This window comes from Leptinotarsa decemlineata, unplaced genomic scaffold, assembly GCF_025532065.1.
Source record: "Leptinotarsa decemlineata unplaced genomic scaffold, Ldec_3_MD MMD2_tig00026328_RagTag_RagTag, whole genome shotgun sequence".
Taxonomy (NCBI): domain Eukaryota; kingdom Metazoa; phylum Arthropoda; class Insecta; order Coleoptera; family Chrysomelidae; genus Leptinotarsa; species Leptinotarsa decemlineata.
The window spans coordinates 1389852-1409674 of record NW_027412688.1 but is presented as its reverse complement, the minus strand read 5'-3'; the positions used below and the strand labels follow the sequence as shown (position 1 = coordinate 1409674).

Genomic DNA, 19823 nt, shown 5'->3' with positions numbered 1-19823 from the left:
TTATAAGTTCAAAAATCTCACCAAAATACTTCAAAGTGTCATTACGTCACGTTCGAGTAGACTAGATGTGAACACTGAAAGTTCTTCAATAAATTTGGTGATAACTATTGTTAAATGTTGATTCATCAGTGTATCTATGGTATGCGGTCTCTCAGTATACTAATACATCAATGAAAACTCCGAAGTCATTTGTCTTCCTCATTTATACAAAAAAAACGACACGGAATAAGTGGCTTCAGCTTGCAGGAAAAGATTCACTTTGACTTGAGTATTTACTTGAATTTGTTGATTATAGACCAGTAATATCTTGGTCGAGGATTGAATTCAATAATAAACGAACTATTTTGAGGTTAGATTTCATCTCTCCTATCTTTCTCCGTTGTTACGGTGCCTTTTGGTGTGTGTGCACAGATTTCTTTCCGTTTCAAATGTACGTACGTAAATTATCATCGCCATAAGCTGCCCTGGAGGACCTAAAACAAATGAATCGATGTGTAAGAATGTCGTTTCTAGTAAGCAGTTTCAGAAATATAACTTCAATAGCATAATCTCTACTGTTGAACTACGCTTGGGAGTAGGCAGATTGCAACCCTTGCGGAGACCAGCGATGAGACTTGGAAGTAGGCAAATTGAGACCCCGTTGTCAGGTTACAAAACCCTTAAAGCGTGTCACTGCCTGGGGAGTAGGGAGAATGTGTGGTTAGTATAGTTATACATTGTTGAAAATAGCTTCAAAGTCGAAGCCGAAATGTTGAACAACTGAAAACCCCAGACGCGGCTCAATCTGGACTTGAAAATCGTATAAGTTCAAATTTTGTCTTCGTCACGTCAATATTCTCTCCGGATAAAGTATAAAACTAATATTTTACTATAAAAAAGACGTGCTTATTGAAAAACCTTTGTCGAATTTGTATTTTCACAAATGCCGTGAATAGAATTTTCTCCGGATTCATAGAGGAACGTTGAAAATAAGCTTTATTGAAATCGAAGCGCAAATCATGTTTGCGATGAAAGCAAACACATTTTTCTTCCGGCGCTGAAAAGAGATTTATTTTCCTGTAATGCGATAAAATTCCGTCGGGTGATGCAAATCGATGTTTTATAATGAAATGCTCGTGTTACCGAATCTTTTTCAGTTCATCCGTATTGTTGAGCTCTTCAAACTTTTTTTTTGAGTTGTGATTTGAACCGAAAGATAAGAGTCTTATTTCAGTAGAAAACATTTGTTATCAGGGATTTTCACAATATAGCACGAAACATTCCTAATAGAAAAGAATAATGAATGTTCATTATGAATGCAAAAGAATTTCACTAGTTCGGACTTCCATTGTCTACTATATGTATAAAATGATTTGAAATCCCTGAAACAAGTAAAGAAGAATAATTAAAAAAGAATACCTAAAAATAACAATTATATTAAGCAACAATAAACCTGAAATGAAATGATAGTGAAATAACCTACAAGTAAAAATATAATAATTGAATAAATAAAAATTAAAGGAGTGAAAAAAGAAAATAATAAAAAAGTGTAGAGATTCCAAGTCACGTTAGTTTACGACGTTTCGATTGTTGGTATCTGCAATCGTCTTCGGGTGATGACTGGACTGATTCCTCCGAGAGATGACTATTTTATAGGTCGTTGAAATACTTTCACTTTCTCTGCTTTCCATTTTCCGCTTCACTGACTCCGTGAGAGATGACCGTTTTGGCGAGAGTTGGCCATTTTTTGTTTGATGATGGGTTTCCATATGTTTTGTATTTCTACGCTGGCCTGGCTGAATACGTTGTTAGACAACATGTATGCGGCTTCCTTAAATTTTCTCCTAAACCAATGTTCCTCTCTGTGCAAGATCTCAGCTTGGGACCACTCGATGTTGTGTTGATGGGTCCAAACATGGTCTGCTATTCCTGATTTGCTGGTTTCTCCTCGCTGTGTGTGCTTCTTGTGCTCGGCAATGCGGACATTCAATGGCCTCTTAGTTTCACCAATATAGTATCCGGTAAATGCAATTCTTCGAATCGCAGTCCGCGTTTGGGGGCCTGGTTTTCGTGAGGCTGCTACGGATAGTGTTACCGGATCTGAAACATGTTCTGATGTTGTATTTGGAACCAATTCTTCTTATCCTCTCCGATAATCCTCTGATGTAGGGAAGGGCAAGCACTGGTTGTGACGGCTTCTCTTCCTTGCGAGGCTCCTGCTGTCTTTTAGCCAAAGTCTTTTCTACCATCGCTTTGGAGTATCCATTCCGCTGAAGATCATTTTTGATGATGTCTAGTTCCTTCTCGAAACCTTCCTTTGTATTACAGAGCCCAAAAGCACGGTCTAATAGAGTCTTGATGATTCCTCTTTTTGTCGATTGATGGTGGTTGGATTCGTGGTTCAGATACTGTCCCGTATGAGTGGGTTTTCGGTATACAGATGTTTCCCACTTAGTGTCGGTCCTCTTCACCAAAACATCTAAGAATGGCAATTCGTTGTGGATTTCCTTCTCCATTGTGAAAGTGATGGAAGGTCTCACGCTGTTGATGTGTTCCAGGAAGGTGTTTAGTTCAGTATTCCCATGGTTCCATATTATGAAGGTGTCATCAACATATCTCAACCAGACTCTAGGTTTCTTGTGGGCTTCTTCAATGGCCAGAGTTTCAAACCACTCCATATATATGTTGGCTATGACTGGTGAAAGTGGCGATTCCATTGGCAGTCCCTCATCTTGTGTAAAGAATTCGTCTCTCAGTTGGAAATAACAGTTTCGTACACAGCATCCTAGTAATTCCATAATTACTTCTATAGGTAGATTCGTTCTCTCTTTCAGGTTCCCGTCTTTGGATAGCTTTCTCTGTATGATTTGGAGTGCTTCTTCGACCAGAACGTTGGTGTAAAGGCTTTCCACGTCGAAACTAATTAGTTGATCTTTCTGTGTAACCTCAATTGACCCTAGTAGTTCGACAAAATGCCTTGAATTCTTCACAAAAGACGATATTTTTCCTTGTAACGGTTGTATTAAAAATCTAGACAAGTTTTGAGTAGCCGAATCTCTGGAGCTGATGATCGGTCTAAGCGCAACGTCCTTCTTGTGGATTTTGAGTAGACCATACAAGTGAGGGGGCTTACTGTGGTGCGGTGTTAGCCATGATCTATTCTTGTCCGGAAAATAGACTTGGTGTTTTTTCAAAATCTGGTACAACTTCCTTTCGATTGATGCAGTAGGGTCCCGTACGATCTTTGTGTATCGTCCCTTCTGCAGAACCTCTTCGATCTTCTGTTCGTAGAGAACGGTATCCATTACCACAGTAGCGTATTTTTGACAATAAATCGGACTGAAAAGTGAAAAATAAATATAGTTTGAAAAAAAATTAAAAAACAGGCTTTTGAAAAACATCGACCAAAAAAGTTGAAAATATTTTTTCTTTTAAATAAGTTTAAAACAATAACGAACAACAAATACTAGTATTATTGTGAAACAAGCGTGGGCGCTTTGTGCCATATTTTTATATATCAAGCGCACGTCGCTTTTCTCACAATAATACTAATATTTTTCGTTCGTTATTGTTTTAAGCTTATTAAGCTTATTAAAGCTTATTGTATTAAGCTTATTTTTGACTTTTTAGTTCGATGTTCTTCAAAAGCGTGTTTTTAGTTTCTTTAAACTATATTTATTAATTATAATTAGTTATCGGTTCTTCATATACTGTTCATTTAGTTTTTTGTTAATATTCATTACTATATAGTGTAATGTACTTAGCATTTATATTTTGTTCACTCACTATCTTTCATATGTAAAATAAGGATATTTTTTGGATTTATTCTGTTTGTATTCCTATTTGTGTAATAAATAAATAAATAAACAAACTTATCGAAGCAGAAAACGAAATTGTCTGACCTGCTATTATTATATCCGGTTTGGAGACATTTATTTTTGTGAAGAAAACCGATACCTGGGTTTTTGTGGTATTGAATTAGATGTGCCTCCGTAGCCGGTGTCGTGGAATCCAAAGGAAATGACACAAGTGTGCTGTCGTCAGTAAAGCAATATATTGGATTCTTGTTTTTTTCCGATAAGTCATTGATGTACTATAAAAAGAAGATTGGAAACAATTTGGATCCCTGGGGAACACCAGCGTTGATGGTGTTCATGGTATTTAGGTTAGTTTTTGGCGCTGAAAATGTATGGTTAGTGGTATATTCCCTGATAATTTTGTAGATGCTGAGACCACATATGACCGTTTTATTTGCCATTTTGTTTACGATTTCATATTTGAGTAATATTGAATTTTTTCTAGTCTCATCTTATCATTTATTTGATTTTTATGTCGAAATGAGTATTTTTCTATCCTCCACTAACGAGAGGTCAAATCGTCTAAAACCGTTCTGCAAGTGTGTCCGTTCTAATAATTGAAAATCGATTCTGGCACTTGTGTCGCCAAAAGCATTAGCAGGAATTTATTCTGTGGGGAATTCTTCACCGACAATATAATCCAACACCCTTCGTGGTATTAGCTAGGGGAGTGGTTATTTTCTGTTAGGTGTTAGTTCATAAACCTACAGTGTAGGAAGTTGAGATTGGCCGGAACGAATTGTTTCTTCAGATGATTGACTCTGATGTTGGCTGGTGAACGTTTCTATACCAGAAAAGCATCGAAATATTAACATTTTTCGTAATAATTTACGGCACTTCCTCGATGTTACTTTTTCTCGAGCATATGATATCACTAAACTTGAAATTTGTAATGGATTTGGTTTCCAATAATTGCAGTTCTTGCGAATGGACGGCTTTATACAAACAACATTGCTTTAATATTCGAAGGGAAGTGTCTGACTCATTTTTATGATTGCGAATTATGAAGCTGTGGTCTCAGAAACTTTTTTTGATTGAGTTTTGAGTTCCTGATGATATTCTCGCATCTAATAATCTAATAAGAGCAAAACTTACCCAGACTATGATATTGGCTTTTGCAGATCAACATTTCATGAAGGTGAAACAAATTTCGTTGAGAAACAAGTTTATATAAATATATTTTCTACAATGTTTCAAGTAATTATCACGTATGATGCAGTGTTGAACACGAGAATATAAAAACTTCCATAAAATGATAATAATAAGGCAGAAATCTTAGCCGCTCAGATGCAGAAGGCTGTCATTCTTGGCTCATTGCGCTTGCTCAGGACACATGATGCTCGGACCCAATGATCACTTACCCCACGGTGTGGGGAGTGGTCATTGGTTGATAATGCTGGCGCTCCCTCCTGAATGTATCGGGGCTTCGAGGGATAGGGCCTGACCAGCGCACACTACAGTGAAAAAAATAATAATAATTATAATAATAACATTTATTTCACTTGCTGAACAGTATGAAAGCATTACAATAAACATTTACAAACCGAAACAAAGAAGACGTCCATCTATAAATAAAAACAAATATATACAGGGTGTTCCTTAAAGACATGCTAATATTTAAGGAGGTAATTCTTAGACCCATTTTAAGGAAAAAACGTCCTATGGACGTATGTCCTGAACGCCTTAACTTTTGAGATACAGGGTGGCAAAGTTTTCAAAAATAATCAGTTTTTTAATAATAACTGAGATAATTTTGTAGACATCTTTGGCATATTTGGTACATATGTTCCATGCCTCAAGGCGCATTTTCTGATGTACAATTTTCTTAATTTTCTCTGCCAGTGGCGTACGTACGAGTTTTAAAATGTATATTTTTGGCGAAAAAATACTACGCCACTGCTTTATCTTGAATTAAAAATTATTTTTGAAATCTCCATACATTTTTGATTTGCTGGGTTTTCTTTGTCCGACGCATGGTTTTCGCTAAAAAATTAAAAATCGCTTTACTTAAGGATAAATTCCTTAAAAATCTGATGCGGTATCGTGCATCGACTGAAAGCAAACTAAGAGATCAGATTCATTGCAAAATAATTGAGGATCTAAAAGGTATTTGTTTGTTGTCAGATGCACTGTTCTCAATTAAAATTACGTCATAACGCAGCACCGCTTAATAATTTTTGAAAACATAAATTTAGTTATCCTGGAATAAATGACGTGTAGCAGAATTTATTTACTGCACCTCTTGGAAATATGGAGTTTGTCGATATGTGAATTCTTTTAAAGATCAAAAGCAGAAAAAACAGCGTACCCACCATAGCAATAAAAAACGAATTCTCTGTATGTACAAACGTCAGTAGCTAATATTGATGTTGGTTTAAAGTAAGGTGTTGGTGTTTAAAAACTGTCACAGCGCGTTTTGATTGATTTTGAAGTGTTATTGAAGTTATTTTGGTAGTCCGCTGTTTTTCTGAATATCAGTAAATATGGTAAATTATACGAATGCGGAAATGGCGCAAATGCATTACGTATATGGCCTTGCCGATGGTAATGCAACAGAAGCCAGGCGCATTTATCAGGAAAGATATCCTAATCGTGCCTTACCAGATAGCCGAACCTTTTCAAATATTCATCGTCGACTTGGGAAACGGTAGTTTCAAGAAAGGGACTCCGGAAGGTAGACCTCGTGTAGTAAGAACTCCTGAAATTGAGGAAGCCGTGCTGCAAGAAATTGAGGAACATCCTGAGACGAGTACGAGGAAGATCGCTAGAACTCTGGATATTTGTCATCAAATTGTTTGGCGTATTTTGGTTGATTTTTTGTTATACCCATACCATATTTCAAGAGTGCAGGCATTACTCCCCAGAGATTTTCCACAGCGTGTGAACTTCAGTCAGTGGTATCTACAAAGTATTGCACTAAATCCGCAGTTTGAGACACAAATTTTGTTCACAGACGAAGCAAATTTTTCTCGGAATGCCATTCAAAATTTCCATAACAATCATGTGTGGGCTGAAGAAAATCCCCATGCAATAACCGAAACCCATTTCCAATTCTCGGTTAATGTATGGGCAGGAATTTTAGGTGATCATCTAATAGGCCCATTTTTTCTACCAGGACGCCTTGATGGTCGTTATTATTTACACTTTCTCGAAGAAGACTTACCTGGGTTATTGGAAGATGTGCCACTTGCGTTAAGGAATCGAATATGATACATGTTCGATGGCGCACCTGCTCATTTCAGTGTAATTGTCCGAAACCATTTAAATACAGTTTATCCTAATCGTTGGATAGGTCGCGGAGGACCTCAGCAATGGCCAGCAAGATCCCCCGATCTCAACAGTTTCGATTTTTTTTTATGGGGTCACCTTAAAACTCTTGTGTATAAAATTCCCGTTAATACTTTAGAAGATTCAAGAAAGCGAATAGTTGCCTCGTGTGAAACTATATGAAATACGCCGGGAATATTTGAACGGGTGCGTAATTCCATGCGTAGAAGGGAGGAAGCATGCATACTAAGTTCAGGTGGCCACTTCCAACGATTTTTATAATCAGTTTTGGTATTATTACTAATTAACAAATTTGTGCTATTCGTTTAGACTTACTGTCACAAAATAAAATAAAACTCTTTTTTGTGAAAAATTTATTTTTTTGCAGATTATGTTTTCAAATATTATTAGGGAATTGGTAATGCGTTATGAAGCAATTTTCAGATTCTCATTCATTTTAGAATTGATCTAATTTCTTAATTTGCTTTCTGTCGATATTTATTTTTTTGAGTGAAAATCATGCTTCGGACAAAGAAATACCAGGAGATCAAATTTTCTCAAAAATAAATGAGGATTTTAAAAATGATTTTATTTTGAAAGGAAAGCATTGGCGTAGTACTTTTTCCCCAAAAATATTCAATGCGAAACCCGTAGGGATGCCACTGTTTGAAAAAATACAAATTTGTGTACATCAGAAAATGCGCCTTGAGGCATGGAACATATGTACCAAATATGCCAAAGATGTCTACAAAATTATCTTAGTTATTATTAAAAAACTGATTATTTTTGAAAACTTTGCCACCCTGTATCTCAAAAGTTAAGGCGTTTAGGACATACGTCCATAGGAAGTTTTTTTCTTAAAATGGGTCTAAGAATTACATCCTTAAATATTAGCATGTGTTTAAGGAACACCCTGTATAAATATAAAACAAAACATGACAGATACTAAACTGTACATATGAAGGTAATTAAGGTAATTAATAAGGCGTTATATGGGGGCGGTCCGATAAGTACTTGGCCTCACAGCTCGCTCTCTCAAAAGAAGTTTACAATCGTCTAAAATATTCTCGTAGACTGCTACTATCAAAATTTCAACCGAGTGGGACTAGGAGTTCTGTTTTGACCCCGTGTCCACGGATAGAAATATCGGCAAATGAGTTGGTCCAAATGAATTATTTCAATTACTTTTTAACATCGGCTCGTTGGTCTAGGGGTATGATTTCCGCTTAGGGTGCGGGAGGTCCCGGGTTCAAATCCCGGACGAGCCCAATTTTTTTTTCTGTACCTAGCGACTCTCACTTAATTGAATAACTTTTTTCGAGATCAATTGCCCTAACACCAAACTGATATTTTTGCACTCGACGAGCGTTTCACCAACAAAGTTAGCATCCTCAGGAGAAGAAAATTGATACCTAGTCTAGTCTGGTTAATCGCTATATACTAAAATGTGTTACCTGAGGTTGTATACCTGAAGTCCAATATGGAATTTCTCGGTAATTAACTACCTGCAAGTTCTTAGTAATTATTCTCTTCCTAACAGAAGATTAAAAAGCGGGCTAAACAGGATGGGTCCCTTATCGCCATTCATGCTGTTCTTACATTTTGCTATTTCTAGACTATCACATGCATCGAGTAGCCTGGTGTCATGCACATGCTTATTCAGTTTCAAATTGTTTTCACCAATTCTGTGGTCCTTGTCTAGAGCACTGGATTTTTCTATCCTTCTGTATTTCATGTGTGCACAATGCTCCTTGAAGCGGGTTTTAATCGCTCGTCGGCTCTGGCCGATGTATTTGCTGTTGCAATCTTGACAACTGATTTTGTAAATCCCCGACCTTTCTGTGTTTTATAGTCTATCTTTTGGATTACCAAGAAGCTGTTGCAATTTATAAGAAGTTTTATATGCAACTTTCATATTTACTTTATCGAATATCTGTTGAAGCCCTATCGTGTATTGGGGTTCATATGGGATTACTATAAACTTGTTATCACTCTCTTCTTTTTGAAAAGTCGACGATTTACGAAGTGCTTCCCTAAACTTGCATTTTCTAATTATCTTATCAACTATATCTGGGTTAAAACCGTTTGCTTCAGCTACTTACCGAATCACTCTCTTTTCATTGTCGTACTTATCTTTCTTTAAAGGAAAAGTTATTAACCTGTGTACCAGAAATTGCAGTGCCGTCATTTTGTGTTGTGGACAATGATTCGAATCATTGGGAATGTATCTGAAAGTGCCCGTGTCTTTCCTATAAATGTCAAATTCTATTTCGTTCTGTTCGTTCCTTATGACCAATATATCTAAAAACGGCAACTTTCGTTCTTTTTCTATTTCATATGTGAATTTTATACTCTTGTCTCCATTTATAGCGAATCTATTCATGGGTAGGTTTGAGACGGAAGCTGGGAAAGAACTCAGTTACTTCGCTAGGTATGTTGATGACATATTCGCTGTAGTGGATACAAGGATAACCAGAATCGAGAATGTCCTTTCAGTACTAAACAACAGGTGTAGGAGGTTTATATGACAGAGTGATCTGGATAGAGTCTGCGAAGTTCGAAGAGTAAATCTCGATATTTTATCCGTTTTTCCTCTTTTCTGACGATATTCATCTCGTCAGGAGCTGAAAACTCGAGAAGGACTACATCAGGCTTATTAGCTTGTATGAGCCTGAGGATGAGGAACGAATAGTTTCAATAAATTCGGCACTTCTTGTTTCCCACAACGGATTCAATACCCCCCGGAGCGTAGGGCAATAACGGTGTCTCGTCAATACTGTAAGAGTGCCGTAGATGGTAGTATAGCACTCTTAGGGCCGCGTTATATCGATGGATATAGGCCGAGACCGCATATGCTGGACATGCTGATAGCAAGTGCATTAGGGTCTCGGGAGCCTCGTGGCAGGCCCTGCACCTTGTGTCAGGAACCTCTATACCCATCACGACGACTTCGGTAGGCTAAAGTGTTGAAGACACCATCCTGGCAAGCATTGATGAACTCCTCAGTTTCCTACTTCAGCCCACTCGACCTGAGAAAAGCAACCGTTAGGCGCTTGGATAAGCCAAGGTCTCCAATGTTATTGAAGAAGACCCCATGCATTGGCTCATCCTTGTGTTTCCGCAGAAGTAAGGTGATCTCTGCAGCTTTTTGTTGAACAGGTTCCAACTCGGTGACAGAGTTGTGGTCACCTCGTTCAGAGTCGAAAACTATACCGAGTTCATCAGCTGCTCGGGCAGCTGTCCTAAAGAGAAATGCTCCAACTCCTGCTCTCTCATGATCACGGACCATGCAGAGAAGGGGATCCGAACTCCTGACGACTTTACAAGCTGTATCCAGCACCATTCTGTCATTAAGACACTTCAAACTCAAAAGTCCACGGCATCCCTGTTGTCGGGAAAAGTACAACCGTGGAACGGACGATTTGGGATGCAAACTCCTATAGAGATGAATCATTTTTCGGGTCTTCACGTCGAGTTGATACAGCTCCTCCCGAGTCCACTTCACTACTCCAAACGAGTAGAGTAAGATTGGATCGGCAAGCATATTTGTTGCAGCAACTTTGTTCTTCCCCGACAGTTCCGATGACCAGATCTGTCGAAGTTTGTGCTGATACTTGCCGTGGAGAGAGTTTCCGCGGAGAGAGCATCCAGATGGTGTAGGATGCTTCCATCTACGAGCTGCACATCCTCTCCATAGTCCCCGCATCGTCCTCTTGCACCATTGCACATTTGTCTATCCCGAATTTCATACCGAGAGCATGCGTGTACTCTTCCGCCACCCTCAAGGACTGATGGAGATCCTTATTTCCAGAGGCATAAAGTTTAAGATCATCCATGTAAAACAGATGGGTGACCTTGTGCCTGCGGTTTCCGGGGGTGTCACAGTTATACCCTCGAGTGTTTCTGAGCGCAACGGATAATGGCAATATTGAGATGTAGAAGAGATGGGGACTGGGGGAATCACCCTGAAATACACCCCTTCTGAAAGTGACCCACCCTGTTTGGACTCTTGCTTGACCAGATGTTATGGTGAAGCGAGTTCGCCAAAGTGGTATCAGTTTATTTTTATTATTATTATTATTATTCAATCAGGATCAGGCAAAAACGGCCGTCGTCGACTTCATCAAATTCCGAGCACACAATGTTTATGCTGACGGGATTAATCAACTCGGCAAAAGTGCACCGGTTCAAAGTGCGCTTATTCCGATTGTATTGAATATGTATTCACTGAAATATTGCAGTTTGAAGTAGACCCAATAAAATGGACAAAGCTTTCGAAACAACATAATTCTAGGTCAGACATGTTTTGATGTTATATTGCTTTGCAAAAGATTTACTAATTTTACTGCGAAATATTTACTTGAAAAACAAGTTTCAATTAATAAAACGGGATTCAATTAATCCAGAAGTTGGTGTAAACATATTCCAATTACATTTAATTTTCACCTTGTAATTAACTTTTAGTTGCTCAAACAAACTGCGAATCCTTCAACTAGGTACATGAGTATAACCAACAACAAAGTTCAAATTACCCCAAACAAACATATCAGTAATTCCAAACAGACTGATTTACGAACTGATGAAGAGGATTCCACAATGAAACTCTGTGAATAAGAAATTGTCATGATTTATGGAAAATTTCATTTCTGTTTCACGGGTTTGAAAATAATTATTGGACCCGCTGGCGAAAAATGAATCTAGCAAAAACACTTTCTCCACGTCAGAACTGTAACACCAATAAAGTTGGTATCATCAGAAAAATATGTTTATATTGATATGAAGTAATTTCACATGTTGAGCTATAGCCGATCCAACCCCATGGATTTGAAAGGCTCCATACATTCCTAAACTACATCATTTTCTTATATTCCGACCTAAAATTCACTTCCATGCCTAGACATTCTCATCACAAAATCCAATTCAGCAACCTCAATGCTAAGTCCATCTTCCTCCTGCTTAATTAAATTCCGTTTTAATTTCTTTTATACACGGGTCTATCAGACTCACTGACAGCCACAATAGATCCAAGGAAGTAGACGAACTCAAATCCGCCCTTCGCCAAAACGACTATCCCAAGTCCAAAGATCAATCCAATTTCATCCCAAACAGCTCGATGAACAGACTATTTATAGGTCATCTTTCGGAGGAATCAGTCCAGTCATCACCCGAAGACGATTGTAGATACTAACAATCGAAACGTCGTGAACTAACGTGACTTGGAATCTCTCCACTTTTTTATTTTTATTTTCTTTTTTCATTTCTTTATTTTTATTTATTCAATTGTTCTATTTTTATTTGTATTTTATTTCACTAATATTTCATTTCAGGTTCATTTTGGTTAATATAATTGTTATTTTCAGCTATTCATTTTCAAATCTTATTTTTTAGTTATTTCAGGGATTTCAAATTATTTTATATAGTAAACAATGGTAAGTCCGAACTAGTCAAATTCATCATGAAACATTGTCAATCACCTTCAAACAAATGTGAATTAACTGTTCTCAGTTGCTAGTAAAGGGGACATCGTAGGATATGCTGTTGACACCGTTATCTATTATCAAGATTCAACATGGCAGGAACTGAAAAATACTACAGAAATAGATTTCATATTTATTAAAGAATGGTTTGATAACAAACTATTGACAGTCAACTTCGAAAAAACCCACGTTCTTCCTTTCAGTTGCAACAAATCTGGCATACCTCCTTTTTGCCACCTAGAAATAAATATAGATGTTTTTCTACCCGAGGGTTCTACAACGTGAAAACATCCGGACAACCTACAAACCGCACAAAACGATATCCAGTTGGCTGCCCAGACCGAAAGAGAGAATTTCCCTAGAAAACCAAGGAGTATATAGCATCACATGCGAGGACTGTGGTCAACAATATATTGGTCAGACCGACAGACGTATATCTGCCAGAACCCAGGAGCACAAAAACTCGATAAGAACAAAACAAACTTCCTCTGCCCTCTTTCAATACCATCTACAAACAGGTCACAAGATTAATTTTGAGTCCACAAAACAGATAGCACAGGTGCAAAACCCAAGAATTCGACAAATCAGGGAAGCTATCGAAATCGAAAAGCAAGGTCTCATCAACAAAAGAGATGACTCACTAAACATCCCAAGGATTTGGAAAACAATAATTAAAAACAACCCCCAAAGACAACCACAAATCGATAATGGACCATCGCAGGTAGGAGAACTGTCAGAAGCCATTAACAACCCTCAGGTAGAAAAACAGGTAACAAATCCATACAATTTACGCAAGCGAAACCATATAAGAACACTACAAGAAGAACCGAACATCAGTTACACCTCTCGAAGAGAAGCAGTAACACGTCTTCATAATGCCATCTGAGATGATGGCGAAACGTCGACTATCGAATAGTACACAACGGATGAACACCCGGAAAAACAGGGAAATGGGAAATTTTTTTATTTATCGTTTTATGTGAAATTTGATTTTGGCAGTAGATTTTGCTTAAGAAATTATGTCAAATGGCGTCTACAAAATAGGTCACGTGATTTCCTTAACCTGTCATAATTGACATTTAAAAAAGAAACATCGAAAAATGACATTATTATTCAAAATATCCAAAAATATCAAAGGATAAAAACATTTTCTTTTGTAATTTTATACCCACACACCAAGTTTCAAACCCATAATATGTATTTTATATTTTCACTATTTTTCCGCACTCCTGCTTTTTCTACTTATCAAAATTTAAGCACACCTGTACTAAATTATTTATTTCAACTAAACTCGTCACCGAATTTCTTTTTTTGTAATATAATAATATTTTAAGAGCCTCTTTGATGTTAAAAACAAATTTTGAAAAATAAAAGTTGTCAAACTTGATGCAAAGTTCATCAAGTACTTGAGTTTTTTAATGAGCAAATGGCCTTACAAAATGAATTAGAACAAAACGGAACATTAGGAAACAATATCTTAAAGTGTTTATTGTTTTTTTAACAAAAAATACAGTGGAATTTAATCTTAATTAAAAGGAACTGAAAATAAACATGTACCTATACCTAATAGCAAAAAAACACGAAAAAAAGACTCACGACATTAAATACACTACATTTCTGTATGTCTTCCATCACGTTCTATGCAGATAATTGTCCTTCTTGATACATATTTTATTGAGTTGCTGATACTCACAGGGTTTATGTTTAAAATAGAGTTTCTAATAACAGTTTCTAGGTGATTCACGTCACGAAAAGGTCTTTGTTTATAAACGATTTGTTTTAAGTAACCCCACAAGAAAAAATCTAGTGGGGTTAAATCTGGCGACCTATGCGGCCATATTTGCTCCATATTTCGCCAAATAACTTTGCCCCTAAACATTTCTAATAGTTTCTCTTTGACTTGTCTTGAACAATGAATAGGAGCCCCGTCACATTGATACCACAGACTGTGTCTTATTTCAACCGGCATATTGTCCACTATATCACTGATCTCAGTATTTAGAAATTGCAAATAATCCTGAGAAGTTAAATTGTGTCTAAAAAAGAATGGTCCCATTACCTGATTATTTAAAACACCGCACCACACATTTGTTTTAAATGAATATTGGTCCCGACATTCTATCACAAAATGAGGATTTTCCTGAGCCCACCACCTACAATTCTGGGAACTGACTACGCCGTTCGATGTGAAGGTAGCTTCGTCGGTCCATAGGATTTTGTAAGGAAATTTTCTGTTTAATTCTACTTCTCCTTGGTACCAGAAAGAGAAATCTAGTCGAACATCGAAATCTCTTTCCTTTAAGGTATTTATAAATTTGGGTTTGTAGGGTTTGAATTTATTTTTATGTGAAATTGCTCTTACGCTTTCTCTTTTAACGCCAGTTCTATCTACAATATTGGTAATACTTGATTTTCCCTGTTCGATAACATCCAGGCAGTCAGCCAACTGAACCTCATCATTATTGCGTGATGGATTATGACGTTTTTTAAAAGTATTTTCAACTGAACCAGTCAGTTTAATTTTTTTTAAAATCCTACTTACAGTGGATTGCTGTACATGTCTACCAGTCTACCATGTCTACCGATGCAATGTGTTTTCACCACAAATTAGCACAATTTCAATTTTTTCTTGTAAAGATAACATATTATTTTAATTTTCATACATTACATTGAACTAACGGGCATTAATTTATTCAGTGACACGTTTTCTAAAACACATTATGTAGTTTCATATTTTTTCACAGCCTACCCAGTTTTTTTAAATTAGTGTTGTTAGCGGAGTAGGTAAATGTAAATACTATGAGTTTTTTTCTTTTATTGAATGGGCTTCAAGAATCACGAAATGATGTTTCCTAATCTTCCGTTTTGTTCTAATTCATATTGTGAGGCCATTTGCTCATTAAAAAACTCAAGTACTGTATAGTTTTGAAAGCCCCGTTGAAACTAGATGAACTTTGCATCAAGTTTGACAACTTTTATTTTTCAAAATTTGTTTTTAACATCAAAGAGGCTCTTAAAATATTATTATACTACAAAAAAAGAAATTCGGTGACGAGTTTAGTTAAAATAAATGATTCAGTACAGGTGTGCTTAAATTTTGATAAGTAGAAAAAGCAGGAGTGCGGAAAAATAGTGAAAATATAAAATACTTATTATGGTGTGTGGGTATAAAATTACAAAAGAAAATGTTTTTATCCTTTGATATTTTTGGATATTTTGAAGAATAATGTCATTTTTCGATGTTTCTTTTATTAAATGTCAATTTTGACAGGTTAAGGAAATCACGTGACCTATTTTGTAGACGCCATTTGACATCATTTCTTAAGCAAAATCTACTGCCAAAATAAAATTTCACATAAAACGATAAATAAAAAAGTTTTCCATTTGATGCGGACTTTATCGGTGACACTGTATATATATATATATATATATATATATATATATATATATATATATATATGCTGAACTGGTATTTCCGGGTATTTGATCCGTGTATGTGATATTATCTCTAATTCCTAGGTGAAATTAGAGATAATATCACATACCCGGAAAAACCAGTTCAGCATATTCCTATCCGTGAAAACTTCAGATTTCATATATATATATATATATATATATATATATATATATATATATATATATATATATATATATATATATATATGATGTGAACAAAGTTATTATTATTAATATTATTATTGCATTGTGTATTTTTTATGATGTTCGATTATTTTATTTATATACACACGCATTCTCAAATTGTTACAATTTCCACATTTCATTATTTTTTATAACATTTTTAATTTTGTCATTTTTTCTAAATGTTACATGCATATGTTTTTTGTACATAATACCATTCATACATATATGTCATATATGAATAAAGTTATATTATTATTATTATAATTCAATCGCCTTCATTCATCGAATAACAGCTATTTTTTCAGATGCTGTGCATGAATATGAACTGATTTTGTAGCAAAACATAAGTTTTACGTCAATTTCTTGGGGTCGCGGTGTTTATTCCAGTACTTGAAATTTATAACAGCGAAGACACTTCAAACCGGCTCCCTGAAAAGATTCAGTATTGTGCCAAATGAGACATCATCATTTATATTTGCAAAAATAACTTTTTGTCCCATAAAGCGATATTAATCTGCGACTCGAACGAGTGCGGAATATTAATTAGAATTTGTGAATCCTTGTTGGGTTTCTCGATTACTTTTCGATTGTTCTCGCAAAGGAGAGACAGAATGGCGAAACGAAGATTGTGTTTTCAATATTTGGCTTGGCGTTATTTCGAATTAATTTCCTTTCGGATTAATCTCATCAATGGTCCTCAGAAGAAGGCGCGGCGGGTTGCGAATCTAGATTAAAGCGTGGAAATGATGGTAATTATATTAGAAATCGTGAAATATAAGATTTTCGGTCGGATAGATTTGTTGTTAGGCATTATTTTTGAGTGGTTTGATAAAAAATCTTTCATCAGCGAATGCTAATACCATCAGTAACACTACCACTTTAATTATCATCTGTTCTGTATCTGTAGAGTAGGAATATATATGTATATGTATACAGGCTGATTCACGGTGGATGGCACATTAGACGTTTCTGGTGAACCAGACAACGGATCACGAACGAATGAAACAAATTCATAAGAACGAAGTTCTTATGAATTGGTTTATTATTTTTGGACAGTGTGACAAAATTATCAGCAGAACATGTAGAAAGTTCAATGAAATGTATCCGAATCTACCGCCAATGAACCTCAAGAAATTTATACGAATTCAGAACAATTTCAATATGTTTGGATAAACTTTAAAAAAGCACCAAGAAACTTGAAATTGGAAATATTGATATGAATTATTATAAAAAAGTAAAACAATCATGTGGAATATTTCAAAATATGTTCGAATCGCTGGCCGTTCACTTCCAAGCACTTTAAAATGCGGGTGTTGACTGCTTTCGTGGTGGCAGATCTGATTTCATTGGGATCAAAATCTTCAAATGTTTGGGCAATCCTTTCTAACAATTCATCTCTCGAACGCACGGGTATTTTGTAAACTTTTTCTTTAAACATTCCCCACAAATAAAAATCTAATGGATTAAGATTGGGTGATCTCGCTGGCCAATTCCATGGTCCCAAGCGTCTCATCCACCGATCGTCAAATAGTCTATCCAGTTCTGCGCTCACTTCTCTTGTGCAATGTGCAGGAGCTCCGTCTAGTTGGTACCAACAGTTTCGATAATCTTCGAGTGGCAGATTATCCACGAAACTGAAATTGAAATTGTTCTGAATTCGTATAAATTTCTTGAAGTTTATTGGCGGTAGATTCGGATACATTTCATTGAACTTTCTACATGTTCTGCTGATAATTTTGTCACACTGTCCAAAAATAATAAACAAATTCATAAGAACTTCGTTTGAATAGTTTTGTTCCATCGTTTTGAAGGTATTTGCAACTTCTGAAGTGACGAAAATGTCGATATTATTAGGAGAATGTCACAACGCTACTGTCAAATAGTAATCATGGCCTGCTTACCAAATACCGAATGGAAATACCATTCTGAAGGGACATTTTCACAAATAAATGTTCATAAGTCCGAAACTTGACTAGTTAGGTATAGGTATGATATACATAGAAAGAAAGCAAATTTCAGCAGCTTTCCGAATTTTCAATAATATACGGGGTGTTCCATTTAAAATAATCAAATTTCAGCAACTTTTTCAAGCAAACGAAAAAACTGTATTTTTTTACCACCCTGTATTGAAGTAACGGAGATTAGGCTGACGTGTGGGAAGTGTCCAAGTATCACCTAACTCCAAACCAAATTTCGATATCATAGTACTTCTTAACTAAAAGATATCGGCATTTTTAGAAGTCATGATTTTCGAAGAAAAAAATTGAAATTAATTTTTATTTCGAAAACGGTAACAGATAGGTATAGGGAAATATCAAGAAAAGTTGTCGGGCAATTGTTGGAAATTCCAAAAATAATATTATATACAGAGTGTTTCATTTGAAAAATCAAAGTTGCTACTCCTTTCTAATAGAAGCGGCAACACCGCATTGTCGAAAATATTTTAGTTGCCTAGAGAATGTCCGAATATGCCCTCCATTAAATTTTCAAAGTGATCCGTTGTCTGGTTCACCAGAAACGTCTAATGTGCCATCCACCGTGAATCAGCCTGTATATATTGTCAAATTATTTATTCATTTTATTCGTTTATTTATCTATATATTGTGTATTTATTCATGTTTTTACGATATTCGTGTATTTATCTATGTATTGTATATGTATTCATGTTATTACTTTGTACTAGGCGATATCACGCATAAGAAACATTTTTTTCGAAAATATTTCTTTTGTGATGCCTTTGCTTGTTCACCCCTATTTTATAATATTTTTGTTGTGATCATTATGGTGAATAAACTCATTATTATATTATTATTATTATTATTATTTTACTTGTTCGATTTATTTTGTAGGAATTCAGATTGAATATAGGATAAAGAAAATAGCTCTTATTTGATTTCTACTACGATTTTTATTTGTTACGACCGGTGTCAGTTTATTAGACATTTTCAAATATAAGACAAAAGCTATTTTATTTATCCTATATGAACAATAAATTATTTATTGTCCAACAGTAAGAAACATTTTTAGAGAAAATATCAAAATACTCACATCGATCGATTGAATTATAATGTATACACCTACGATTTTTCTCAGATGATTCAGTTCCATCATTATTGGGTACGTATGTCCTTGAAAGCAACGTTAACGTTGGTACGTAAATATATAACATACCTACTGGTGTTTTCCAATTATTAAATGAAGAATTTTTTTGAAAAAAAAACACGCAAAACTACTCTTTCTATAAAAATAGACATATTGTTTAAACAATTTAAATACGTCTGTGTCAACATCAAAAAGTTCCTCAATTTAAATGATTTGATGAAACAACAATATCAAAATCGGAACTGCAGAAAATCTTCCGTTGATTCGTCAATAATGATAATATTTTTCAAGACTATGGAAAGGTGTCAAGTATAATGTTACGTAATTTTACGGTAAATAAATCATTTCAATTTGTTATTAACATCGGCTCGTTGGTCTAGGGGTATGATTTCCGCTTAGGGTGCGGGAGGTCCCGGGTTCAAATCCCGGACGAGCCCACTTTTTTTTTTACCTGACTCTCACTATTAGAGTAAAAGGAGAAAAAAAATATAGATCTATT

General features: G+C 35.7%; 1 protein-coding gene and 2 non-coding genes across 4 annotated transcripts in view; all 3 read left to right on the top strand.

Annotated features, from left to right (window-relative positions):
- LOC111517926 (uncharacterized) overlaps positions 1–19823 on the top strand; it is a 238757-nt gene that overhangs the window by 27338 nt on the left and 191596 nt on the right. The gene's annotated exons all lie outside the window — the stretch shown is intronic.
- TRNAP-AGG (transfer RNA proline (anticodon AGG)) lies at positions 8300–8371 on the top strand. Its single transcript has one exon. It is a non-coding gene; the product is annotated as a tRNA-Pro (tRNA).
- On the top strand, positions 19690–19761 carry TRNAP-AGG (transfer RNA proline (anticodon AGG)). Its single transcript has one exon. It is a non-coding gene; the product is annotated as a tRNA-Pro (tRNA).